A 27,142-nucleotide genomic window follows, 5' to 3' on the forward strand; every position below is an offset into this window, starting at 1 on the left:
TGGGTCGAACCTGCAGTTAAGCAGGACTGAATTCAGCCCCCCGGTTCTACCACCTGCGGGCAGGGGGCCTGGAGCGCCGGGCTCCAGACGGGACCGCGGGCGATCCCCAGCTCCCTGCCCTGGTGAAGGGTGACTCGACCAGGCGCCCAGTCCACATGGAAACAGAAACTGTTCTCACGGGACCGGATGCGTTGCTTTCGTTCGATTCCGGGTCCCGAGCATAAAGCTGGTGGGAACGGGTATAAACTGCGTTCACACACCAGGATCTGTGCGGTTCCCATCCGTCCCCGCCGCCCTTCTCGCTCCCGGACATCAGGAGACCCAGGCGTCCACCTGGGGCCTGGAGGTTCACGGGTCTCGGCGCAGAGCACCGGCTCTGTGGCTGCGTTTCCCACCGGGGCCCTGGGGCTGGCACTGTCCCGGCCGAGACGGGGACGCGAACTCCTGCCTTCCTGGTCCCACCTGGAGCTCCCAGCCCTGCCCTCTGCGGGGGCTCCGGGCCCAGGACGGAGCGGCAAGATTGGCCCGTTCTCAGGTCCATCTGGAGAGGAGAGCAGAGTTTCTGCCTCCCCCACGGCCAGCAGGGACTGCATGGAGACAAGATTGCACATGCTCCAGTCCCTGCTCAGCCAAGGGAAACAGACGGCCATCCACGGGGCCGTCTCGCTGGCCAGGTCCCGCCGGCAGGCCGGCCGTGCGGCGCAAGTTCAGGGCTGCCCACGGCCCGGGCTCAGGGCTGGTGTGTGTCCCCTCTTCCCGCCCCCACCCCCGGAATCTCTGTAGCCCCTCTTCTGCATGCAGGAATGATGGGCTGTCTGGTTTTAAATCTGACACTGTAGGTAGCACAGCTGAAAACCCAAATACATTATTTTACAAGTGTACTTAATCACCCTTAAACTCAAGGTGGGCGGGTTGCAAACTCGGGCTGGGGTTGATGGTGTCAGAAACGTGAAAGCAGTGCATGAAAGCCGTTGGCATCCTGACGGTGGCGGGACAGGGAGGCCCTTTATACAGGATTCTCTCTGTGACTAACTTATTTCTTACTGAAAATATATAATGATCGCTAATCGCCAAGGAGATTTCACTTTTGTGTGTTTTAGTTCACACCCAGGTCAAAACCCTTGGCCCGTGTTCTGCCTTTTCACTTTGTTGATTTTGTGAAGCACAAAAAACAATTGGATGTTGAAGCCTGACCGGCCCTCAACCTTCTCTAAGGTATCTGACCAGAGAAGTCTTTAATTTAGGAGAATTAAACCTTTTTGAAGCTAAGTTTTAAAGAGACTGTTGTGATTCCTCACCCCTGTATTTTGCTTCTTTACTGAGATGTAATTGAATTATTCCTTCTTATATTTTCTTTATCGGTGAGACTATTGTGGGCACAGCCAATGTCTGTGGGGTGTGAACTTGTGTGTGTGAGTTTGTGTGTGTTTCTGTGTGTGTGTGAGACTGTACGTGTCTAAGCCACAGGTGTGCGTACTGATTACATTCCATACCAAACCAAGCTGGACTGGAAAGCCCTGGCTGGCAGCATTTTATAACTATGTTAAGAAAGTAGAACCTGTGCAGTTCTCTTTTTTTCTCCTATTGATTCATTGTCTGCCACACATCTCATTTGTACCATATTTGAGTGCCCTGTGACTCTACCTAGAATATTACAACAGAGTATCGGAAGCCTGCAACCCGACTAAACTCAGAAACCGCTCCTGCAGGACCGATTTCTGTCCTTTGTGGAATGAGTTCTGTGCTCCTTTCTGCTGGAAGTCTCGGCCTCATCTGAGAGATGGGGGTGGCATTAAGCAGGTCTGTGCCCCTGGGGCCCCCGAGGCAGCAGAGTGACGCTGCGGGCAGCGGTGGTTGGCCTGCGCGTGGCGGGGCGGAGGCGGCTCGCAGGCGTGTTCTGCTGAGAAGGGCTGGTCTGGCGGCTGCCTTCACGCGCTCATCCTCTTGTCATGGGGTTGCTCTTCACAAACTCTTACCTCTGGGCTGAACAAGCCATTCCTTTGATATCAAAGCCGCCTCTGAATAAGCCACCAGTGACCCCAGCTGGGGAGACAGAGGCCGGCCGGCGTGGCTGTTGGAGTCGCATCCCAGCCTGAGATCTTGGAGGCGCCCCCCGTCTCTGCCAACTATAGAACAGTGGCCGCTGTCCTCTCAGAGGGACACTGGGGCAGCTGTTACTTGCTGGGTGAGTCTGTGACTCTTCCCATGTGCTGATCTTGGTTCCTGTTGAAGGGACAGCCTTTGTGATTTTTTTTCCCCCTACTGTATTAAATTTTTTTTTTTTTTTTTTTTTTTTTTGAGGCTAAACGCAGAGATTCCTGAGATCCTTTAGATCAACCAGACACCTTTTCTCCAGGGAGGATACAGGCGGGAGACGGGGAGGAGGGTGGTGCGGGGTGGCACCCCCACTTTCCTTCTTGGATAAGGAACCCCCTTCCCCCACGCCGCTGGCTGCACGTGCCTGCCAGGGAGCCGGGCTTGTGGGGACCGGGGCACCCGGCATCAGTGACACGGCCATACACGTTGTAAGCAGACGGCGTTGTAAACTCCAACCACCGACTTTTGAGATGACGCCCTTGAATGCCCTGTTCAAACCAGCTCTTCAGAGACAGCTAAAATCCTCAAGTGAACTTTATTGTTTTTAACTGAGGATAATTGCTTCCCAGGTGGCGCAGTGGTAAAGAATCTGCCTGCCAGTACAGGGGAGGCAAGAGATGCGGGTTCAATTCCTGGGCCAGGAAGATCCCCTGGAGATGGAAACGGCAACCCACTCCAGTATTCTTGCCTGGAGAATTTCCGTGGACAAAGGAGCCTGGTGGGAGTCCAGAGGAGTCCATGGGGTCGCAGAGAGTCAGACATGACTGAGCGCGCGCACACACACACACAATTGCTTTATAATGTGTTGGTTTCTGCCATACAACAACGTGAATCAGCCACAAGTATACACATGTATCCTCCCTCCCAGAGCAAGTGAACTTTATAAACAAGAAGCCCTCGGCAGGTCCCTGCCCCTGCCGTCACCAAGGTCCCCACAGTAACGGGGAGTAACGGTACGGGCGGCTGTCAAACAGCCCTGTGGTGCTGGCCACCTGCTCACATGGGCTCTTCCTTGCTCATGGTATGGCCTCCCGGGAGGAAGTGCCAGGGCAGGGTGGCATGGTCACCACCTGGGTCCAGCAAGGGAGCGGGGATCTGGAGGCCGTGACCTCTCCAAGGGGGAGGAGGAGGAAGTAAAAGGGGTGATGCTGATATGCGCGGGTCCCCACTGGCTGTGCTTTGCAAGGGGACCTGCCTCCACAATCCTCTCCTCCAGGTCCTTGGCAGCGACCTGGGAAGGAGAAACATAGCTCGTTGTCTACTGAGCTTGGGGCTCCAATCCCAGCTGTTAGGGTTCCCTGAGCCTTGCAGCCCCCTCCTCCGCCCACTCCGCTCACCTGAGAGGGCAGTATGCAGAGTTCTGTCATTGCGCAGTTGCGGAGCTCTTTTTCAAATAAAGTGTGAATATATTTGAAATTTGCATGAAATTCAAATAAAGTGTGAATATATGTATGAAGAACTGACTCATTGGAAAATATCCTGATGCTGGGAAAGTTTGAAGGCGGGAGAAGAAGGGGACGACAGTGGATGAGATGATTGGATGGCATCACCACCTTGATGGACATGAGTTTGAGCAAACTCCGGGAGTTGGTAATGGAAAGGGAAGTCTGGCGTGCTGCAGTCCATGGGGTCACAAAGAGCCAGAGACGACTGAGCAACTGAACTGAACTGATATTTGAAATTATAACCACTGAAATGTTGTGAAGTAATTAGCCTCCAACTAATAAAAAAAATAAAATAATAAAAAAAAAGAAATTATAAAAATCTGGTTGATAATTAGGCTATATAGTCAGCTACCAGTTTGGGGCTTCCCTCGTGGCTCAGACAGTAAAGAATCTGCCTGCAATGCAGGAGACTCAGGTTCAATCCCTGGGTGGGGAAGATCCCCTGGAGAAGGTAATGGCCACTGATTCCAATATTCTTGCCTGGAAAATCCCATGGACAGGGAAGCCTGGTGGGCTACAGTCCATGGGGTTGCAAAGAGTCAGACATGACTGAAGCGACTTAGCACACACACACGCAAGGGAGGGAAATGCAACTCCCTTGACCAGCAGGAACCTGCAGGAAGGAAGGGTAACCCCCCATCCTGGGAGGCAGCCCCAGAGTTGCACCAGTTCTCACTTGCAGCCGGTGAGAATTCTGATCCTTTCACGTCTTCACCAACCCCATACTTTGCTGAACATCTGTGATACATGCATGTTTTGAAAACACAAGAAGCCTTCACAGTTCCCCTCCGTCCAAAGGGATGTGCCGACTCAGCCACAGGGGAGCTGAGTTAAGGCTCTGGGGGCAGCAGAGAGGCTGCCCCCAACCTGATCCTGACCTCCAGGCCCGCTGGCTCCAGATGGTTGACGAACCCAGAGCTTCGTGGAGCCTGCTGTCTCTATCACTTGCGGTCACATGGTAGGGGTGCTGCCTTTTGGGGGGGATTTATATTTGCATAAGCCGGGGGAGAGCTTGGCTGGCAGACAGCTCTGAGCAGAGGTTCGCAATAGCAACACAAATGCTCTGAAGCACTTAATGTAAAACTTGGTTAAGAAACAGGCCAGTTAAGACGTGACTGTCACCCGGGCAACATCCAGAGTGCTTGTTCAGCCCTGGAACCCTCCAAAGGTTTTGCCTGACTTGATGGCTGGATAGATATGGATAGATACTTGTCCAAACAGAGGCCCCAGGAGCCTCCGCTCACGTCCCGAGCAGGAGGGGGAGGCAGGCTGTGTTGTTCCTGCTCCATAATTGGAAGGCAGCGGGGGCTGGTGGAGGATTTTAGCAACAGCAGTGAACTTGGTGGACACAGACACCCCCGCTCCGGGTTATAAACACAACGGAATTAACTGGCTTCCAAAGAAAGACAGAAATTCTCAGATTGAGAAATTCAAGGTCCAGGCAGTGAGACTGAGGGACTTCCCTGGTGGTCCAGTGGTTAAGACTTCGTCTTCCAGTGCAGGGGGTGTGGGTTCGATCCCCACTCAGGGATCTTAAGATCCCACTTGTCTTGCAGCCAAGAAATCAAAACACCAACCAGAGACTGTATCAGAACAAATTCAATACAGGCTTTTAAAAATGTGATCCACTTTTTTTTTAAATCTTAAAAAAAAAAAAAAAAAGTGTTGAGATTGGGTTTCCAGCACAGGGGCCTTTTGGGGGGCGGGGTGGACCCCAGATACGAGACCCCCCCACTTGGGGCTGGACACTGAATCTGTTTGTGGTGGAGATGGGCACAGAGGCTGCTTCAAACTCAGATCCCTAAGAACTGACCGGTGACCAGGGGCAGGACAGCCCCAGCCACAGGCCTGAAGAAAACTGGGGACACCTGCATGTCCAAGGGCCTCTGGAGTGGGTGCCAGGGCCTGGAGGGGTGGGCCAGTAGGGGGTGACTGTGCAGGGTGGACGGAGTTTCCGCTCAGAGTGATACAGAGTTTCTGGTAACAGGCTGTGAAGGCGGTTACACAACATGTGAAGGTGCCCCAGGACTGTGCACTTAAAAGTGCTGAAAATAGGGAATTTTGTGATGTATATTTTACTATAATAAAAGCCTCCCCCCCAAAAAAAGAAAAAAAATCCAAAAAACTACTGGAAAGGAGGAGGCAGAATTATCATTTTCTGCAATGTGACTGTCTACCTGGAAAACCTTGAGAATGTGTTAAAAGCAATAAGAATGCTCAGCTAGACATGTGGTTACAAGAGTATCACTAGCGATCCAAGCTTTTCTACAGACCCTCCAGGCTTACTTAGAATGCTGGCAGAAACCATTCCAACAGACTGTAACCTACAGGATGGCAAAGATATAGAACACTGAGTGATTAACTTCGTGAGGTGAGAAATGAGTAGGATTTCTAGGGAAAAGGCTACGATGTCTGGAGCTGTCCAGGAAATATTGGTTGAGCAAGTAAATAATCATACATTTACCAGAGGGAAAGGAAACAAACAATAATAAAAGGGAAAAATGTCCTGTTATTGTGTTGGGTTTTTTTTTTAAATGATGAACAAAGACATGGAAGCCTGTGGGTGGATATAAAGGTATACTGGTGGTTACAGAAAAATAAAAACAGCAATAATGACTTGTTGGGGATGACTTTAAATATGTGAACCCGGGAGTTCCCTGGCAGTCCAGTGGTGGTTAGGACTTGGCTCTGTCACTGCCATGGCCCAGGTTCAATCCGTGGTCAGGGAACTAAGTTCCCACAAGCCACTCCTTGGGCCCCTCCCCGCCGCAAAGAAACATGTGCAGCCGACAATAAAACACTGGGATGCATGTATGTGTATCACTGAATCACTTTGCTGTCCACCTGAAACCATCACACATTGTTAACTGACTATATGCCAATACAAAACAAAAGGTCAATAAAAAACACTGTTCCTCTTGCTTATTGAAAAATATATAAATTCAAAGTATTATGTATATCTAAATATGTGTGAAGAATGTTAATGCAATGACATGACCTAACTAGCTGTTCAAAAATAAGACAAACATTTATTTCACCATAAAGAAATTATTTATCAGGTAGTAGAGAAGCCCCAGAAAGACGGTAGTGGCTGCGTGCCGCTGGAGCGACTGTGAGGAGATACCCCACGTCCAGGAGCAAAGGAGAAGCCCCAACGAGACGGTAGGAGGGGCAAATTCACGTTTAGAATCAGACCCCATACCCTCCAGAAACACTCAGAAGGCTCAAACAAACCTTGTGCGCACCAAGACCCAGGGACCCCACAGAGACTGAGCCAGAACCGTGTCTGAGCATCTCCTGCGGAGCTACGGGTCAGCATGGCCTGCCGCAGGGGCAGGGTTCTGGGTGCAGCAGACCTGGGTATGCAGAAGCCCTCTTGGAGGAGGTCACCATTAACCCCACCACGGAGCCGCCAGAACTTACAGTGGACTGGGGAAACAGACTCTCGGAGGGCATAAACAGAACCTTGTGCACCAGGACCCAGAAGAAAGGAGCAGTGACCCCACAAGAGGCTGACCCAGACTTGCCCACGCATGTCCAGGATTCTCCCGCAGAGGCGTGGGTCAGCGGTGGCCTGCTGCAGGGCTGGGGCCTTGGGACCTTTTGAAGGAGGTCACCATTATCTTCATTACCTCTACCCTAGTTTGGCCCCAGGTAATTAACAGGGAGGGAACACAGCCCCGCCCATCAACAAAAAATTAGATTAAAGATTTAATGAGCAAGCCCCCCCCTCCCATCAGAACAAGACCCAGTTTCCACCTCAGTCTCTCCTATCAGGAGAAAGAAATGGCAACCCACTCCAGTACTCTTGCCTGGAAAATTCCATAGACTGAGGAGACTGGTAGGCTACAGTCCATGCAGTCACAAAGAGTCAGACACGACTGAGCGACTTCACTTTCACTTTCTCCCGTCAGGAAGCTTCCGTAAGCCTCTTATCCTTCTCCATCAGAGGGCAGACAGAATGAAAACCACAATCACAGGAAACTAACCAATCTGATCACATGGACCACAGCCTTGTCAAACTCAATGAAACTATGAGCCATGCCGTACGGGGCCACCCAAGACAGACGGGTCATGGTGGAGAGGTCTGACAAAATGTGGTCCATTGGAGAAGGGAATGGCAAACCACTTCAGTATTCTTGCCTGGAGAACCCCATGAACAGTATGAAAAGGCAAAAAGATAGGACACTGAAAGATAAACTCCCCAGGTCGGTAGGTGCCCAATATACTACTGAAGATCAGTGGAGAAATAACTCCAGAAAGAATGAAGAGCCAAAGCAAAAACATCACCCAGTTGTGGATGTGACTGGTGATGGAATTAAAGTCCAATGCTGTAAAGAACAATACTGCATAGGAGCCTGGAAGGTTCGGTCCATGAATCAAGGTAAATTGGAAGTGGTCAAACAGGAGATGGCAAGAGTGAACATCGGCATTTTGGGAATCAGCAAACTAAGATGGACTGGAATGGGTGAATTTAACTCAGATGACCATTGTGCCGTACAATAGTATGGACCTAACAGAAGCAGAAGATAATAAGAAGAGGTGGCAAGAATACATAAAAGAACTGTACAAAAAAGATCTTCACAACCCAGATAATCATGGTGGTGTGATCACTCACCTAGAGCCAGACATCGTGGAATGTGAAGTCAAGTGGGCCTTAGAAAGCATCACTACAAACAAAGCTAGTAGAGGTGATGTAATTCCAATTGAGCTATTTCAAATCCTAAAAGATGACGGTGTGAAAGTGCTGCACTCAATATGCCAGCAAACTTGAAAAACTCAACAGTGGCCACAGGACTGGAAAAGGTCAGTTTTTATTCCAATCCCAAAGAAAGGCAATGCCAAAGAATGCTCAAACTACTGCACAATTGCACTCATCTCACACACTAGTAAAGTAATGCTCAAAATTCTCCAAGCCAGGCTTCAACAGTACATGAACCATGAAATTCCAGATGTTCAAACTGGATTTAGAAAAGGTAGAGGAAACAGATATCAAATTGCCAACATCCATTGGATCATTGAAAAAGCAAGAGAGTTCCAGAAAAACATCTACTTCTGCTTTATTGACTACGCCAAAGCCTTTGACTGTGTGGATCACAACAAACTGTGGAAAATTCTTCAAGAGGTGGGAATACCAGACCACCTGACCTGCCTCCTGAGAAATCTGTATGCAGGTCAAGAAACAACAGTTAGAACAGGACATGGAAAAACAGACTGGTTCCAAATCGGGAAAGGAGTACGTCAAGGCTGTATATTGTCACCCTGCTTATTTAACTTACTTGCAGAGTACATCATGAGAAATGCTGGGCTGGATGAGCTGGGAGAAATATCAATACCCTCAGATATGCAGGTGATACCACTCTTATAGCAGAAAGGAAAGAAGAACTAAAGAACCTCTTGATGAAATTGAAAGAGGAGAGTGAAAAAGTTGGCTTAAAGCTCAACATTCAGAAACTAAGATCATGGCATCCAGTCCCATCACTTCATGGCAAATAGATGTGGAAACAGTGGAAACAGTGACAGACTTTATATTTTTGGGCTCCAAAATCACTGCAGATGGTGACTGCAGCCACAAAATTAAAAGACGCTTGCTCCTTGGAAGAAAAGCTATGACCAACCTAGATAGCGTATTAAAAAACAGAGACATTGCTTTACCACCAAAGGTCTGTCTAAGCTATGATTTTTCCAGTTGTCATGCATGCGTGTGAGAGTTGGACCATAAAGAAAGCTGAGAGCTGAAGAATTGATGCTTTTGAACTGTGGTGTTGGAGAAGACTCTTGAGAGTCCCTTGCAAGGAGATCCTTGCAAGAGTCTCCTTGCAAGGAGATCCAACCAGTCCATCCTAAAGATCAGTCCTGAGTATTCATTGGAAGGACTGATGCTGAAGCTGAAACTCCAATACTTTGGCCAGAACTGGCTCATTTGAACTGACTCATTTGAAAAAAACTGACTCATTTGGAAAGAGTCTGATACTGGGAAAGATTGAAGGCCATTCCCGGAGGAGAAGGGAATGGCAGAGGATGAGATGGTTGGATGGCATCACCAACTCAGTGGACATGAGTTTGAGTAAACTCCGGGAGTTGGTGACAGACAGGGAGGTCTGGGGTGCTGCAGTCCATGGGGTCACAAAGAGTCGGACACGACTGAGTGACTGAACTGAACTGAATTGAATGATTCTATATGAAATAAATTTGGTATTGTTAAGTTTTTTTGCTTGAAAAAAGAACACTGGACATCAACAGCGAAAGATGACATTCTTAACAACTCGTATATTGAGGTGAAGGCTCTATAGGTTTTCATTGCCGTGTTCTTCCAACATTTTGTAAGAGTGACTTGGGGCTTGTCTCTGGCTGTGTCGGCCCCGGAGGAAGAACCAGAGAGTTTCCTTGGGAGATAGAAGGAGCTCAGGGCCACGGAACTCAGCCCGGGGGGCCTCTGAGCTGTCCCACCCCAAGGACCAGGAAGGTGGGAGATGTATTCACAAACTGCCGCTCAGAGGAGCAGCAGCTTCTGGAACACTGGTTTTCCTGCGAGTCCGGGCCACGGGCGCCCTCAGGCGGGGGGCGCAGGTATTCGCAGGTAGGCCGGTAAGAGGGATGTGGGGGACGTGTCCCTCCAGATGTAGGGGTTTGGTGCGTAGATGGTGGAGAGACAGAGGGGCGGGAGCGGGGCGAGAGAAGGACAGACCAGGAGACGGACCCGAGAGGGCGATCTGCTCCCAGCCCTAGCAGCTGAAACTCGGCCTCCGAGTCCCAGCTCAGACTCTGCCTCTGGTCACTGAGCCCTGCTGTCCCGACATCCCTGGTCACCCGTCCACCAGGACAAGGTCCTGCTTCCTGGGGTCTGTGGGCAGAAGAGGTAGCCGGGCGACTGGACCCCAGCCCCTGCGGCCCCCTGCCCTCCCAGCGGGTCCTCGGTCCTCTGCGCAGTTATCTGTCCTCCAGGACTCGGGGGCGGGGGATGCTGGCGGGGCGAGGTGTCTGGAGGGCGCGGCAGACTCCGGCAGCAGGTTGGTTACCGCGGTGAAATCCAGTTATTCACTCCCCCGAGGCAGGGGCGAGGTCAGCCGGCCAGAGGGGTCTGGACCCCGGCCCCGGGCCCCGCCCCTGGGCCCCCGGGCCCGCCCCCTGCCCTGGGCCCCGCCCCCTGCTCCCGGGCCCCGCCCCCTGCCCCTGGGCAGGCTATTCTGTCCACACAGCAAACACTTCTCTCCCAGAGCGGCTGAGCCCTCTCCTGAGGTCAGGGGCCCGTGGAGAGTCTGTAAGAGTCACTTCACAGGAAGCCATCCGCCCGCCTGTGTGAAGTGTTTGTGCAAGGATGTGCCTCTCAGCTCCTCTGGGCGCAGAGCTGAGAGGTGGGAGGGCGTTTCTGGATCCTGCATCGTGGCGGTGGGACGGTGCGGGTGGGGTGTGTTGTGGGGGGAGGCCCTCCCAGGAGAGGCTGTGGCGGCGGATGCCCGCCCGCCCCTCTCCAAGACCCTCAGCCTCCTGTCTGGGCCATGGCAGCTGGCGTCACCTCACAGGCCTGAAACCCCCTCTCTGGAAGGTGAGAAATCTCTTTTGCATCTAAAATCTCAGAGGAAATCATTTCTGCTCCAGCATCTCTGTCTGAAAGCTTCTGGAAACCGTGTGAGGGTGGAGAAGGCCCCTTGGCTCTGCAGACCCCTCGCAGCGCAGAAGCAGGGTGTCACCTGCTGGCCGGGCTGACCAGAGGCTGTCTCTTCTAGTGGCCTTATCAAAATATTTATTATCGTACTTTTATTGTCATTTGTTTAATCACACGTTTCACATCGCTTCATTCTTAGGTGGTTGGTTTGACAACCAGCTTGCAACATTTCTAAAAATTTTACAATCAACTTTCAAGGGCCCATGTGAGCCAGCTTCGCCTACTGGATGGAATTTGGGGTGAGGAGGGATGCGGATGAGGGGCTCAGGGCAGGACGAGGCAGGTGAACCCGACGAGGTCACGGCCTTGGGACGGTGGCTGGCCTGGCCTGCTGCCCTGGGTCTCCAGAAAAGCCGTGTGGTCCAAGCAATTGTCTGAATGCTTATGGTGGGGGCGTCCTGCCGGGGTGCTGCTGAGGGTCCCCCCCACACCTCCAAGTGTCCGGCAGTGCCCCCATCCACACACTGGCCAGCCTGGGGGTCAGAGTAGTGCCTGACCACTGAGGGCTCGGTCATCGAGAGAAGCACTTTGACAGACAACTCAGTACAGGAGCCAGGCCTCCGGCTTCAGAATCAAGACTCCAATCCCCTTTCTCTTTGTGACCTGGGTCCCTGTTGTAAGACGGGGTATACTCCCACCTGTCTCAGGGTCACTGAGAGGATCCAGGGAACCTGGCGGGGGTCCACACCCGCTGAATGTTTGCTCCTGCCTGGTCTCAGTTGCCCCCTAACACTGACATGAACTCTGACATGCAGTGTGAAACACCGTTTTATTCTGCTCAGGAAGGGCTCAACTGGGGGTTCCTCATATAGTGACAATCACATGTCCCCTGGGAGCTCTTTCATCTGCGGGCTCAACGGGGCCGGACGTCCAGGATGGCAGGTGGTGCCAAGGCTGGCAACGCCCCCCCCCCATCCAGCCCAGAGCAGAGACCCAGGTGGAGGCCAAGAGAGCCTCCATGACTCAGCCTCGAAGTCACCAGCATCCGGTGCCCCATGACCCCTGGCCCGCAAGCCTGAGGGGCCGTGGACCTGCTTCTTGATGGGAGGGGTGTCGCAGAGTTGGGAACCACATCTTAAAACCTCCACCAGAGACTTTGCCTGAACTGCTCCATAAATATTTGCTCGGCAGTTGGATAAGGAAAAAGACCAGCTTGCGGATTATTTTTAAAAAGACTACTTTTTTTAGAGCAGTTTTAGGTTCACAGCAAAATTGAGAGGAGGGTACTGAGATTTTTCCATTCACCCCCTCCCCCGACAGAGGCACAGCCTCGCCCAGTATCAAGGCCCCCGCCTGATGCAGGTGCCTTTGTTACAATGGACGAACCTACACTGACGTGTCATAGTCACCCCAAACCCATGGCTTACATTACGGTTCACACTTGGTGCTGTACGTTCTGTGGGTTCGGATAAATGTATAATGACATGCATCCACCATTACAGTATCTTACAGAGTAGTTTCAATGCCCTAAAAATCCTCAGTACCCCACTTATTTTTCCCTCCCCCACCCACAACCCTAACAACCACTACTCTTCTACTGTTCCCATAGTTTTGTCGTTTCCAGAATGTCATATAATTAGAATCATACAGAATGTAGATTTTTCAGATTGGCTTTTTTCACTCAATGATCTGCATTTGGTTTCCTCCATGTCTTTTCAAGGCTTGGTAGCTCATTTCTTTTTAATCCCTGAACAATATTCCATCGTCTAGATGGACCATCGTTTATCCATTCACCTACCGAAGGACATCTTGGTTGCTTCCACGTTTTGGCATTTTTTAACAAAGGTGCTATAATCATCCATGTGCAGGTTTTTATGTGGACAGACATTTTCCACACCTCTGGGTAAATACCAAGGAGTGTGATTTCAGGATCATGTCGAAAGGCAATGCTTCGTTTTGTAAGAAACCACCACACCATCTTCCAAGGCGCTGCACCATTTTACTTCCAGCTTGTGGAGCTTTTTTGGGTCACAATTTGCTAAAGTTATTCACTTTGAGGGTGGGTTGGTGGCTTCTGCCCTTAATGCTACAGCCAGTTTGGCAGGAATTCAAGTCAATTTGGACACTATGGCCGTGTGCTTCCCGGAACCAAGGCTCTGGGGCTACTGGAGATGCTGGCACCTCTTTCAGAACTCGACGTCAGAGTGCAGCTCTGGGCGTTGGACAGGCAGGCTGCCAAGACCCCCGCAGCATCCTCAGGCCTTCACAGCAGAGTCAGGCCTGGGGCAGCGACCCCTGGAAGCCTGGGGACGCAGTCAGCAGAGCCTGGTCAAGAGTGAAGTCTCTTCCAGCTGACCCCTCGACCTATGACCCCTCTGTGACCTCACGTTTTGGCTGGGGGTGTCGACAACAGAGGGACAAGGCTCTGCCTTTGCTGGTGGCCGGCCTGCTCAGAGCCGTTCTGGGCTTTTGGATCCACACCCCCCACCCACCCATGCCCGCCCAGTGCCAGCTCCAAAGCCGCCTGCCCGCAGCTCCTCAGATCACTGAGTCTTTGATCCCAGCGGGTCCCACCTGAGAACCTTGATCTCCGGCCACATGCCAAGCAGAGTGTCAGGTTCTGGGGGCGGAGTCAGGCCCAGCCTCCGTGCTCTGGAGCTGGCAGCTTCATGGGAAGACAGACACAGAAGAGACAGCCCCAGCTCAGTGTGGAGGTGAACATCGTTCCAGGTCCTGCTTTGAGGCCAGCAGGCGGGTGTCAGGGATTAGCTCCCCTGAGCAGGAGCAGACAACCGGGCTTTGATGGCCCAGAAAGGGGAGGGCAGACAGGGGGAGGGCCAGCTGTGCAAAGGCCCCGAGGCAGAGATCGCTGGTGTGCTGGGTGTGCTGCAGAACATGTGGGATGGTGAGGAAGGGGCAAGACTGCAGGGGGCTGGCAGGGCCCCAGATTTTACCCTGGATGTACCCCAAGTCCTGCTCGAGAGCAGTGGAGATCTGCAGCCCAAGCCCACCAAGGAGCCGGCAGACACAGGCCCGTGTGATCTGGGGGCTGTGGCAGCTGGACTGAGGTCAGTACCGACCCGGGCCTCAGGCTCCAGGAAGATATTGACCTTGCAGAGAGCTCTGTCTTCCTCGCAAGGCTGAGCCTCGTTTTTGCTGAGCGTCCACCAGGCGCTAGGCTCCACGGAGGGCGTTCACAAGCAACCAGGGGTCCTTACATCAGTACCAAATGGGTTTTCCCCATTTAAAAGAAATCTGAGGCTCTGAGAGGTTGAGAAATGTGATAAAAGACACACAGCAGAGCCAAGGTTTGATCCAGGACTGCCTTGACACCAGCGTGGAGAGGCTGGTCAGCAGAGAGGGGGAAGGAAGGAGAGAGGAAGTGTGGAAGTGTGTGTGTGTGTGTGTGTGTGTGTGTGTGTGTGTGTGAAATGGTCCATCAATGTCACTAGAGTACACAGCAGCGAGCGGCCCCTACCGGCTCAAGAGCTGATTTTGTGCCCTCTCCCATCTCCACGTCCAGTGACATCATGGGAGCAGCTGGACACCAACCACGGGGAAGCATTTCAGTTCAGTTCAGTCGCTCAGTCGTGTCCGACTCTTTGCGACCCCATGAACCACAGCACGCCAGGCCTCCCTGTCCATCACCAACTCCTGGAGTCCACCCAAACCCATGTCCATCAAGTCAGTGATGCCATCCAACCATCTCATTCTCTGTCGTCCCCTTCTCCTCCTGTCCTCAATCTTTCCCAGCATCAGGGTCTTTTCCAATGAGCCAGCTCTTCGCATGAGTTGGCCAAAGTATTGGAGTTTCAGCTTCAGCATCAGTCCTTCCAGTGAACACCCAGGACTAATCTCCTTTAGGATGGACTGGTTGGATCTCCTGCAGTCCAAGGGACTCTCAAGAGTCTTTTCCAACGGGGAGGCATAAACACCACAGCAATTAACAATTGCGGCAAATCAGAGCTGGTTATCAGCTAGGCACCTGCCCACCGTTGACAGTGTGTGTGTCTGTGTGAAACAGTGTGTGTGTTGAGGTCTGTGTGTGGGTGTCTTTGTAGGGTTTGTGTCTGGGTGTGACTCCGAGGGTTGGTATATCTGAGTGTGTGTCTGTGTGTGCATGTATATGTCTGTGTGTGTCTTTGCATTATCTCTGTGTACGTTAGCGTATACATGCATGTTTCTGCGTGTTAGAGATATGTACACGTGTGTCTGTGTGTCGTGTGTGTGTGATCGTGTCTGTGTGTCTGTTGTGCGTGCCTCTGTGTGTCTCGCCTCTCGAGCTGAAGACTGAAGTTCGAGTGAAATCCAGCCTGAGCGAGTAGGTGACACTCCAGTTTGCCTGCAAATGTCCTTGAAGAGGCAGAGGACACACCGCGGGGCTGCAGCCCGGAGGAGGGGTGGGGGCGGGGTGGGAGCCAGGCAGAGGCCGTGGCGGCAGAAATGAGAGATGAAGTCACACGACAGAGTCTGCGGCGGTCTCCTCAGTCAGAGCCTGGGCAGAGGGGCCCCCCAGGGGCACCACGGGCCCCTGAGACCCTTCCAGGCCCGACCCCAGCCCTTGAGAATGAGATCATTGGAGAGGTAAAAATATAAACGTGGTTGCTTACAAAAATCACTGGAGGCTTGAAAGCCTTCATCTCCCTGTTGTCGTGGGGTTGACAATACAGATAAGGATCAAAGCGACCAGAATAGACTGGAAGGGTTCTGCTATAACTCGAAGAAGCCTCAGGCTCTCTCCTCTCTCTGCAGAATATTCTAGATGAGACCCCCACCACTCTGAATGCACCCTCTCATATTCTGAAAAAGCATCCCTTCTTGAGGTGCACCCCCAGCTCCCCCAGTCTTGTGTCTGACCATCTGACCGCCCCCCGGCAGCCCAGTGACCCGCGCTGGGCCAACCAGGAGTCTCCCCTGGACTTGGCACCAGGGAACGGGGAAGGGTCAGGTGTCTTGGGAGGTGGTGGTGGTGGCTTTGAGCCGGAAGCTGTGGGTGGCCACAGACAGACCCCCACCCTTGCTGCCAGCATTCCTGTCCCTGATTACAACCGCTTGCGATGCGCAGCCCCACTCACCCTGGCCCTGGCCCCGGTTTCATTACGTGAACTGGGCTGACATCCCCTGAAACTTCCCGAGTCCTGATCTGGGCCCCCAGCCTGGCCCAGCCCGCCCCATGCAGCTGGAGGTGAGCTGTCCCTTCCACACACTGACCCTAGTTTCCTGGCTTCAGCGTCACCTCCTTAGGAGTCTTCCCTGAGCGCCGGTCCAGGAACCCTATCCCATTATGCTCCAGCATCCTTCACCGTGTTTAGTGTAAGTTATCACCACAGAAGAGAGAGACCCACTTGTTTTCATCTGCCTCCCTGTTCCTATGAAAGCCACAAGGGCAGAGGCCTCGTCTGTTTGTGCTGATCGGGACCCTTAGCGCTACACGTTTCAGAAACCCAGTTCCAGCTGTCTTGAGCAAGAGAGCGAATGCATGGTTTGCGTAACCGGGGCGTCTCCAGAGATGTCGCCAGCCCTCTGGGGCTCTGTCCATCCATCAGCCTCTCTATGCAGCCCTTTCATGCTTGGAGCCAGGGTACAGTGGTCACAGATGCCACGGAACAATCTCCCCAGGCGGGAAGCCCTCTCCCACGTCCACGTAACAGGGCTCAGAGGGGCTTCGGTCTCCCGGTCACCGCTGAGTTAGTCACCACAGCTTGGGGTTGGAGCATCACGGCTGACCCTCTGTCACGGGACTGGTTCGGCGGAAGGACGTAGAGTCACTTAGGGGCTCCTCCAGCCGAAGGACAGGCGTCATATTCTCTGCAGGGACTATGTGACTCTCCAGCACCCACACCAGCTGTGTAGGGTTGGCCCCCACGTGTGGACTGACTGTCTGCATCCTCCTAGACTCATGCGGAACCCTAACCCCGGGTGTGATGGTGGTAGGAGGTGGGGCCTCTGCGGCCATCAGGTCATGAGGGTGGAGCCCTCGTGAATGGGATTTGCTATTGTTGTTTAGTCTCTCAGTTGTATCCGACTGTAGCCCACCAGGCTCCTCTGTCCATAGGGTTTCCCAGGCAAGAATACTGGAGTGGCTTGCCATTTCCTTCTCCAGGGGATCTTCCCGACCCAGGGACTGAACCTGAGTCTCCTGCATTGGTAGGCAGATTCTTTACCACTGAGCCACCTGGGAAGGCCCCATGAATGGGATCAGTGCCCTTATGAAAGGGACCCCAAAAGGACCCCAGAGGGTCCCCTCACCCCTTCCCCCACATGAGGACACAGGGAGAAGCCATCATCTATGAACCGAGAGCAGACCCAGGACAGAAGCTGCCAGCACACTGACTTTGGACTTCAGCCTCCAGAACCGTGAGATAGAAATCTCTGTTGCTTAAGCCTCCCAGCCCGTGTTACCCTGTTAGAGCGGCCCAAGCATCTGTGACTGACTGGAAGGTGGGCAAAGGAGTAAACACACAGCTGGCTCCCCCCTGCCCACCTCCAGCTCTCAGGGAGGCCTCGGGGGGCCCGCAGACCTGCTCCGCCGTGACCCGGGACGCAGGGCTCAGCCCCCACTTATCAGCTGAAGAACCCGAGTCCAGTAAGCGGAGGTCACCTCTAGCCCAGTCTGGACGCAGGTTGGAAGAGAATCTCCAGACCCAGAGTATTTCAGAAAGGAGTGAGTTTATTAAGAACTGAGAGCAGAGACAATGAGGGCACTGTGAGCTGACCTCCCGCCAGCCCCGGGAGAGCCAACCCCCTTCATGGGTTAGTAGTTAATGTTTACAGCCTCAGGACAAAGAAAATTCCTGCTGGAACGGTGGCATCAGGAGATGGGTGAGGGCGGGTGTTTTCACCTAACATGGGGTCAGGAAGCTGGCCGGTTTCGATCAGGGGAGCCCATGGCAACGGTTGCTATGGGGCTCAGTCAGATCCAGAGATGACCCTGGTGTGGGGCCTCGCATCTGCGCCCTCGGCACAGGGCTCCGCAGTGCTGTCCGGACGCCAGGGCCCGTGGCCTCGCGTGCCTTCGCAGAGCGCGGAAGAAAGCCAGGCCGGGGCTGCGGGCTGGGGTCGCCTACCTCCAGGGCCGTCAGTGCAGGAGGTCACGGGCGTGGGCGCGACCAGGAAAGAAGCTGGGGGCTCCGCTCCAAGATGACCTGTCTGGCGATGCTCAGGCATGGGAGGAGGAGCCAGCAAGCCCAGAGCGGAGAGCATGCTGGCAGAGATGAGGGCCCGGGGCAGGCCTGGCAGAGGCGTCTGGGCACGGGGACCTGGGGACGGAAGGCCCATGGGCACCCGACGGCCGGGCCTGCTGGGAGAAGGCAGGGGAAGGTGGGGGGGACCATGGCTGTGCCCGGAGGGGACTCCAGATGGTACCCGAGCAGCTTCAGGCCCGTAAGATGGTAAGATAGCCCTGGTTGGTGGTTCAGAGGATCAGGACTCCCCCTGCCCTGGCCCCGACAGCACACCATCTCACGGATGCAACAACCAAGGCCGGGGTCAAGGCGTGACCTGCCCAAGGTCACAGGCTGCGAAGCTGGGAGAGAGAGCGTCCCAGAGACACTCCTGGGTGGCTGCCGCCTCCCCTCAAACTGCAGATCCCTGGACCCCCGGCGGCTCGGAAGGCAGACACCGCCATCAATTATTAAACATCCTTTAAAAGCCCAAGAAAACTGAGAGGGGCTGACGCAGGGCAGGCTGGAAGCCGTCAGACCCCACGCAGCCTTTGGCTAAAAAGGGAAAATTAGGTCGGGGTGGGGGTGGGGCATCAACCCACAAACCTCAGAGCTGGGAGCTCCCAGGTTTGAGCCTCCCTGGGCGAAGGACAAGTCTGCTGAGAATGGAATTTTGCAAACCACGGGAGGGTGTCCGGGTCGCCTGCGTCCCTGTGACACCTTGAGATCGAGGCAGTGACGTGACCCCCGTGTCAGCCACACGGGTGGGTGGGTGGACGGAGGCCTTGTCTGAATCCTCCGCCCTCTTGGGCTCCACAGACAAATGCCCAAGGACCCAGGGGCGAATGTTTGGCCGAGGGTAGGGCGCGCTCTTTCTTTTTTCTTATTTTTTTGGCTGCTCCGCAGTAAAGAATCAGCCTGCAATGCAGGAGCTGCAGGAGAGGCGGGTTCGATCCCTGGGTAAGGAAGATTCCCCTGGAGGAGGACACGGCAACCCGCTCTGGTAAATTTCTCTGCCTGGGAAACTCCACGGACAGAGGAACCTGGCGGGCTGCAGTCCACGGGGTCGCAACGAGCCAGACTAGACTGAAGCAACCAAGCACTCACGCACACGAGGTCATGAACATGGGCCCTGATCCATCAGGAGAGAGATCCTTTGAGAAGGAGGAGGTTAGGACAGACATATGGAAGCATGACCCGGTGAGGACCCAGGGGGACGACAGCCGTGGGCGGCCAAGGAGAGAGGCCTCAGGGGAAACTGACCCTGCAGACTCCTTGATCTTGGATTCAGCCTCCAGAAGTGTGAGATCGTAAGTATTGTTTAAACCGCCCTAACTGTGGTACTTGGTCACAGCCGCCCAAGCAAACTAACGCAGAGCAGACATCTATCGTCTGTCCCAAGGAAGGCTCTGGTGGGCCAGACTCAAGCCGTATGCCCGTCCCCACCCAACCACCATGCTCCAGTGGGTGCTGTCCGTGACCGGCCTCCTGCGTGACCAGCGGCAGCGGGACGGGGAAGCTCCCTGAACCAACACGCACTATGTCAACCCCAGCCCACCCCCAACATTTCAGGGCCCGCGGACCACCATGGACCCCTTTCTTTATAGATGGACGAATGCAGACACAGATCAAGGTCACCCAGAGAGTCAAGGACAAGTCTGGGCTTTCTCTGGGAAAGCCTGAAGCCTATTAAGTCCTTAAACGCATTATCTGGGGACGTGCATTAAGTTCCTTAATCCTCGGAGAGGGTTGGGAGAATTCAGCCAAGATAAGCTCCTTCCAGGGACAAAACACCACCCTCCCCCAGCACTTGCTTCTGAGAGCTGGCACCCGCCCCTGAAGGATAGAGGCCCTGCAGCAAACACCCCTGGGCCTCAGGATGCTGCCGCCCATAATAAGAGCAAACAGCAGAGGCGTTGTGAGCCCAGGAAGGCTTCCCCGGGGACAAGGCATTCTGGGCTAGGAACCCACGAAAGAAGGATTGTGGAGTCTGGAATTCGGAGTCAGATTTGCTCCTCAGAGTGCAGAGACTGAGGCAGGGGTCAAATGGGGGAAACAGAGGCAACATGAGGCAAACGTCTCCACCTTCCTAAGGACCTGGAAGGCCGGGTATGAGCGGAGCTCCCTGCCAGGATGTGGGCATGGCAGTTGGCACTGTGCTGACCTCCGACCTCTGGACCTGGACCCTGGCCAACCCCAGCTGGGTGAAACACAACACGTGCGTGAAACCAGACACCGCAGGCTGCGTGCACACGCACGCAGGGGTCCCCTGGGTCGCCCCTGGGTCTCAGGGTCCACACACCAGCCAAACAGCTGATCATCAGGGGCCAGGACTGCTCGGATGGGGGAACCCAGGGTGATGGCCTGGGTCAGGGGTCCCTGACTGGAGCTTAGGAGAGGTTCTCCTTGGCAGTGCCCGCCTGGCAGAATCTGGGTGTGAACAGTGAGGCAGGCGGAGCTGGCGGCGGCCAGCCCCGAGGACCTGAGAGCCTGGCTGAGGAGCTCGGGTTTGTCCTGAGGGCAGGTGGGAGCCATAGAAGGCTCCGGAGCCGTGGGCAGCACAGTCAGCTTTACGCTGGGAGGGACGCCACAGGCAGAAGAGAAAGGGGGCGCAGAACAGTGGCCAGGGGCCAAGGAGACAAATGGAGAAGGGACCCCGGGCTGGAGTCCAGGGCTCGGGAGTCGGGGATGTGTTTGAGGGGCCCTCAGAGGAGAGGACTGTAAGACCCTAGACGTGGGGTGGGTGTTGGGGGGAAACAGCGGTGTGCTGGGACGCCTTAACAACTGGCTCTCTGGGGGGACAAGCCCTGATTCATAGCCTCTGCCAATGCTCCCGTCCTGGCCGATTTCAGGATACCCACATGACGTCAAGGAAAAGAGCTGGCAAGAGGAACGCGGTGGCCCACCTGAACGCTCCCGCCATCCAGATGCGGTGGACGTGGTCTCAAAAGCTTGCTGTTGCTGGATAGTCGCTAAGTCGTGTCTGACTCTTTTGCAACCCCATGGGTTGCAGCCCGCCAGGCTTCTCTGTCCATGAGATTCTCCAGGCAAGAATGCTGAGTGGGTTGCCGTTTCCTCCTCCAGGGAACCTTCCCAACCCAGAGATCGCAGCCACGTCTCCGGGGTCTCCTACATTGGCAGGTGGATTCTTTACCACTGAGCCCCCGGGAAGCCCCGAGGATATATCACCTTGGCTGTTGTTGTTTGTTCTTCAGTTGCTCATTTGTGTCTGACCCTTCGTGACCCCATGAACTGCAGCATGCCAGGCTTCCCTGTCCTTCACCATTACGCAGAGTTTACTCAAACTCAAGTTCACTGAGTCAGTGATGACATCCAACCATCTCATCCTCTGTCGCCCCCTTCTCCTGCTGCCCTCAATCTTTCCCAGCATCAGGGTCTTTTCCAGTGAGTCAGCTCTCTGCATCAGGTGGCCAAAACATTGGAGCTTCAGCTTCAACATTGTTTAATTAATTTTTAACAAAGGCTGAGTTTAATAACCGTCGAGCAGAATTTCCTAAGAATGTAACTGTCGGCTCGCAGAGCTGACAGGAGCACCTCCAGCACAGCGCTGGGAACCTGGAGTGTGGCATCTAGAAGGTTCCCTCACTAAGTGCATGGGGACGTAGGGGGTGGGGGGTACGTGGGACTGTGCCCACTGCCCCCCAAGGGCCACCTCCAGCCTCGTCCCCGGCCTGAGGGACAGCCTGGCCCCAGATGCCACCCACGCCTGCAGATCCAGATGTGCGTCCCTGGTAGAGACCCCGCACCCCAGTCCACACCCCCTACATGCTCTGAGGGCCCCAGTGGCTCCTTTCCCCACCTGCTGCACCGCAAGGGGAGGGGGACCCCCAGCTTGAGTCTGTCCTGGCCGTGGTCCCCCCACCCTGCAGGCTGAATATTCTCCAACTGCCCAGGCGGAGGGGTATCTGCCACCACCAGACCACGCCGGACACTGGTCAGCTGTCACAAGCCCCCTGAAGCCGAAGCTGTTACCCTCAACAAAGCAACCCCGGGGAAACGAGCTGGATGTCCAAGTCCGCCCCCGGGCGGGACAGTGCAGCCTCACCAAGGAGTCCTGCTCACCTGGCGCCAGCTTCGTGCAACCTGTTGTTACCCGACTGTCAAGATGCCCTGGGGAGTTTTATTGTCGGTTCTGCCGATCGCAGTCAACAGCCACAGTGCCAGGCTTGACGACCGTCACAGGTTAATAATGTAATTAGCTGCGGTGACACAGCTACTGTTGTCAGCCCATTTTACAGGTCCCACAGCTGGGAGGTGGAAGACTCAAGTCAAACCCAGATTTGTCTGATGGCAAGGCTCAAACCCAGGCTTCCCAGGTGGCTCAGTGGTAAAGAATCTGCCTGCTAGTGCAGGAGACATGAGACACGGGTTCGATCCCTGGGTGGGGAAGATCCTCTGGAGGAAGGCATGGCGACCCACTCCAGCATTCCTGCCTGGACAGAGGAGCCTGGTGGGCTACAGTCCAGGGGGTCGCAAAGAGTTGGACATGACTGAACGACTTAGCACGCACGCACACAAAGGCTCAAATCTAGCCTCTCTGCTCTCCCGAGCGGGAAAACAACGAGGTATGGGGCGGGGCACCCCGTGTCACAGGCCAGGGTCTCTGAGAACCTTAACAAGGAGCGAAACTGCCCGGGGATGCGGGTGGTATCAGTAAATCCCTCCCTCTCTCTGTCTGCAGCTCCTCCATCTCTATTTCCATCTCTGAAACATCCCAGTCAATGACCTCGCCCCGCCTCCCCTTACAGGGACCCCGCCCCCTCCAACACTGCTTAGAGAGCAGTCTAGACAGATGTTCTCCTGGACAGATAACCCGTCCACCCAAGGAGAGGTGTACCTTTCTTGGTTGACTTTTCTGGATCGGCGAATTATCATCTTTATAATCAGAGGAGACAATGCAGCTATTTTCAGCTCGGGAACAAATAAGTGCCATGGTAGATCCAACCCCAAAGTCTGGTGCCGGGGAGGCCGACTCCGTCATCCTCACGGCTTTGCAGCCTCCTCCTGCTGGGGAGGGAGACAGGCAGGAAGCCTTCAGGAGTTCCAGCGCCAGACGGAGCCCCTCAGCTTTACCGGGGCAGGTCCCGAGAGGGTGGGGGCACACCCTGGGGGGCACGCAGCCCGCAGGACCCCGGGGCACCCTGAATGGCTCTGCTGGGCACGGCGGCCCCAGAGACTGACTGCTCGGGTGTTTTCTCAGCACATGGGAACAGATGGCTCCAACTCCCACCCACGGAAGCCAAACATTTCCCTGGTTACCCTGCTAATTTGCTCACAAGGCTCCTCTTGTAAATAGAGAGTACAAAGGCTCCTTCGCGCCGCGTGTCTGACGAGCAAATTCCGACTCCACAGGGGAGAGGCCTCAGAGGGAGCACAGTGAACTCCCAGGTAAGCCCCAGGTAAGGCCGGGCGTGGGCCAGGCGTGGCCAGGAGCGGCGGCCATTCGGGGCCATTTTCCTGCCACTCTCCAGAGCCTGGCTGGGAAAACTCAGGCCAGCCTGTGGCACGTGTTTCCTCATCTGTGAAATGGGCGTGTTGACGGCAAGCGAGCCAGATGCGAACCATCGATCGGGTGCTCTAGGAACCTGGGGATCTGGGAGTCTGGTCACCCTGTCTGCCTTCCTCTGGGGTCAGCTTGGTGGCCCCAGGGTCCTGTCCCCAACCCCAGTGGTAGCTGGTTCACCCAGACCCTTTTCCTGACCCAGACCTTCTCCAGGCCGGGCCCCGAGGCTCAGAGACGGGCTGACTCCTCGAGGCCTCTCAGCTTGGGCAAATGTTTGACCTTGGGCAAACGCCTTCCCTCCCCTGGGCCTCACCCCCATCTGTATACTGGCGTGTCCTTGGGCCTTCCTTCAGAGGCCATGAGGGGCTGGTGACCTCCAGTGAGTGCTCAGGGTCACCCCCCGACATGCCCAAGCCCGGGGGAGGTTCTGTGCGCGGGGGACAGCGGTGCTGAGCCTTCGTGGGTGGATAGGAGTTGGCGGGATGGGGAGGGGTGTGTGTGGATGGGGGTGGAGGGAACTAGGTGGGCCAAAGCTTGGGCAAAAAAGAATCGCCTTGTTGTTGGGGGAGGGGAAGCTTCGGGAAATTGGGTGTGGCTGGGACCTCAAGGGAGGGGCTAAGGGATGGACAGTCCAGGGTGGGTGGGAGCTTCGTGGGGCAGGTTCGGAGCTGCAGGAGGTGGAGATCAGAGCTCGGGTGCGGCAGCCAGCCCAGAGTCCCCCAAGGCTCCCATCCCCCACCGTCCTCAGCGGCTGTAATGAAGAGCTCTTCCAGCTAAAAGCTCCTGGAGCCTGGCCAGCAGCTGCCGCCGCCCTGGCCAGCCTCCAGCAGGGCCCCGGGGAGCCTTTATGCCCGCTCACTGCCTGGCCTGGGGTGTCCTGAGGGGCAGACCCCAAGATGACACTGCTGGCTCGGGGCCCCGGTCCCGGAAACCTGGCCCCTGGTGTGTCTCCCTCTGACCTCCAGCCCTAGGGGCCTGGGGGGTTCTGGGGAGCAGCGTGCCCCCCCCAGGACAGACAGGGGTGGCTGAGGAGGGACACCATCAGCCTGGCCTTGTGGCGTGACTTGGGCGAGGCAGCCGGCCTCCCTGAGCTGGGCCCCTCCCCTCCTAGACTCACTGTGAGGATCTGAGCAATGACCTTGGCCCAGGACCGGCTCCCAGCGCTAGCTGTCAGTGCCACCCCCCCAAACCCTGGGCTGCTCAGCACCACACACGCCGTCCCTGCCCTCCTCGGAGAGAATCCTGGGGTTTTACTTATTCAAGTTGCCTTTTTAGCCCAGAGGGTTGCGTCTCATTTTCTCCAAGTTGACAACACAGAGCACAGGCAAGGGTGAGCGGACTGCGTCCTGGGGTGTGATGCCGGCAAGGCTCGGGCTGGGGGTCCCAGCCAGCCCAGGGGGCCTTTCCGCCTGGGTCAGAAGCCTGGTTCCGGGGCCTGCCCTGAGGTGACCAACAACACCGTGTCCTGGGGTCACTGTGAGCGTGGACTCCAGCTTGTGTATGGTGTGGCTGTGAGCAGGGTCACGGTTATAAGACCCTCTATTCCCTCATCCCAGCCTCCCCACTGCCCCACTGGCTTCCCCAGCCCTCAAAGGGGACTCCGGTCCCTGTATGAATTAGAAGAGGTGAGAGGGGAGGTGCTCTGGGGGGAGACCCTCGTACCTCCACGTCTGCGGAGGCCCAGCCCTGCCCAGCGCGGCAGCTGGCGGACCCAGGTCAGCACCCAGCCTCCGTCCGGGGGTGTCTCTGTCTGCCTCTCCCTCCCCAGCCCCTCCTGCCGGTCTCCGCCTGACTCTTGGCTGCATGTCCCGGTCGATAGGGAGATTCTAATGGGCTCTAAGTTAATAAGTTGGGAATAAATTAGGTTTGGGCTCTGCGGGAAGCAGATGGACTGGAACAGCCCTCGCAGGGGCGGGGCGGGGTGGGGAGGGAGCGTGGCGGGGTGCACCATGGGCTCCTTCTCCGCCCCCCACACCCCGCATCCTGACGTGTCATTGCAAACATTTTCAACATAAGGAAGAGTGGGAAGAGTCATGCCAGGGACCCCCAGAGGCCCCCCCCCAGAGGAGCCTGCCTGGAATCCACTCTGTTTCTGAGAGTCCAGCTCTCCACCCCCTCTTCTCCCAGTAACCCACCTTCCTTCAACGCAGTTCAAAGCCAGCTGCAGACACCAGGACACTGCCCCCACACCTGCAGAGTGGCAGCTAGAGGTCAATATTTGGGGATTTTTCAGACAAAATTTACCAACGGTGGAAGGCACGAATCTAAAGTGAACATTTGCTGAGATTTGACAGATGGACATGTTGGATTAGCCAAATCTCTATCAAAACAGAGAGCGTTGCTCACCTGATGCCTCCCCCTCCCCCTCCCCAAGGGTTAGCATCTACTGGAATTACCCTGGATTCATCTTGTCTATTCTAGAATTTCACATGAATGGACCCACACGATAAGAGTTCTGCACCTGTCTTTCCCGGGTCTGTCTATTCCATTCAGCATTACTGCACGTGATGTTCATCCGGTCACTGGGGGCTGCAGCAGCGTGTTCCTTTTCACTCCTGAGTAGTATTCCATGGTAGGGCTGGGACCCAGTCTGTTTAACCATCTTCCCTTGCAAGGCCCCAGGCTGTTTGCAGTTTCTCCTATTATGCATAAAATCTGTATCTGCCCTTTGTGTGGACATTTATTTTTGAGATTAACTTGAGTCCCTCCCTCCAAACAAATAAACCAAGCTCACTCTATAGCTGGAGGGGACAGGAAAATACCCTAATACACCTGCTGGTCTTTGGGTTGAGCTCATTACTCCCACACGGAGTCTCGTTGGGGGGCCATGGTGGTCTAGGAGGCACTGACTCCCTGGGAAGGGATGGACAGTGAGTGGGCAGGCTGGAAGCTGTTGTCACTGCAATGGTGGAAGTTATTCTGAAATGTCCGCCTTGGGCCCAGAGTGCCTCCCCTGAGATTCGTGCACAAGGGCGCCCACCTGGAGAGTTGGTCAGATGGGCCACAGGCAGGAACAAGCCCAAGAGCCTCCAGGAAAGCCATCACCCTTGTGAAAGATCGAATGTAGAGTATTGCCAACAAACCATGGTCTTGGGTCAAGCAAAATTTCAAAGTACCATTGTCAGCGGTAAACACTATGGTTAAGAAATATTTAAGGGGACTCCCCCGGAGGCCCAAGGGCTAAGACTCTGTACTCCCAATGCAGAGGGCTCCAGTCTGGTCCCTGGTCAGGGAACTAGATCCTGCACCCTGTAACTAAAAGATCCTACATGCTGCAACTGGGATCAAAGATACTGTGTGTCTCAAC

The 27,142-nt window shown here is 55.0% G+C and overlaps 1 long non-coding RNA gene across 1 annotated transcript; it reads right to left on the reverse strand.

The window, feature by feature from the left end:
• Positions 1-23,218: 23,218 nt before the first annotated feature.
• LOC136159048 (uncharacterized) lies at positions 23,219-26,386 on the reverse strand. The gene is made up of 3 exons (XR_010661388.1): positions 26,297-26,386; positions 25,971-26,025; positions 23,219-23,336 (listed from the first exon to the last, which is right to left on the reverse strand). It is a non-coding gene; the product is annotated as an uncharacterized lncRNA (long non-coding RNA).
• Between the last annotated feature and the right edge of the window lie 756 nt (positions 26,387-27,142).

This window comes from Muntiacus reevesi, chromosome 2, assembly GCF_963930625.1.
Source record: "Muntiacus reevesi chromosome 2, mMunRee1.1, whole genome shotgun sequence".
NCBI lineage: Eukaryota > Metazoa > Chordata > Mammalia > Artiodactyla > Cervidae > Muntiacus > Muntiacus reevesi.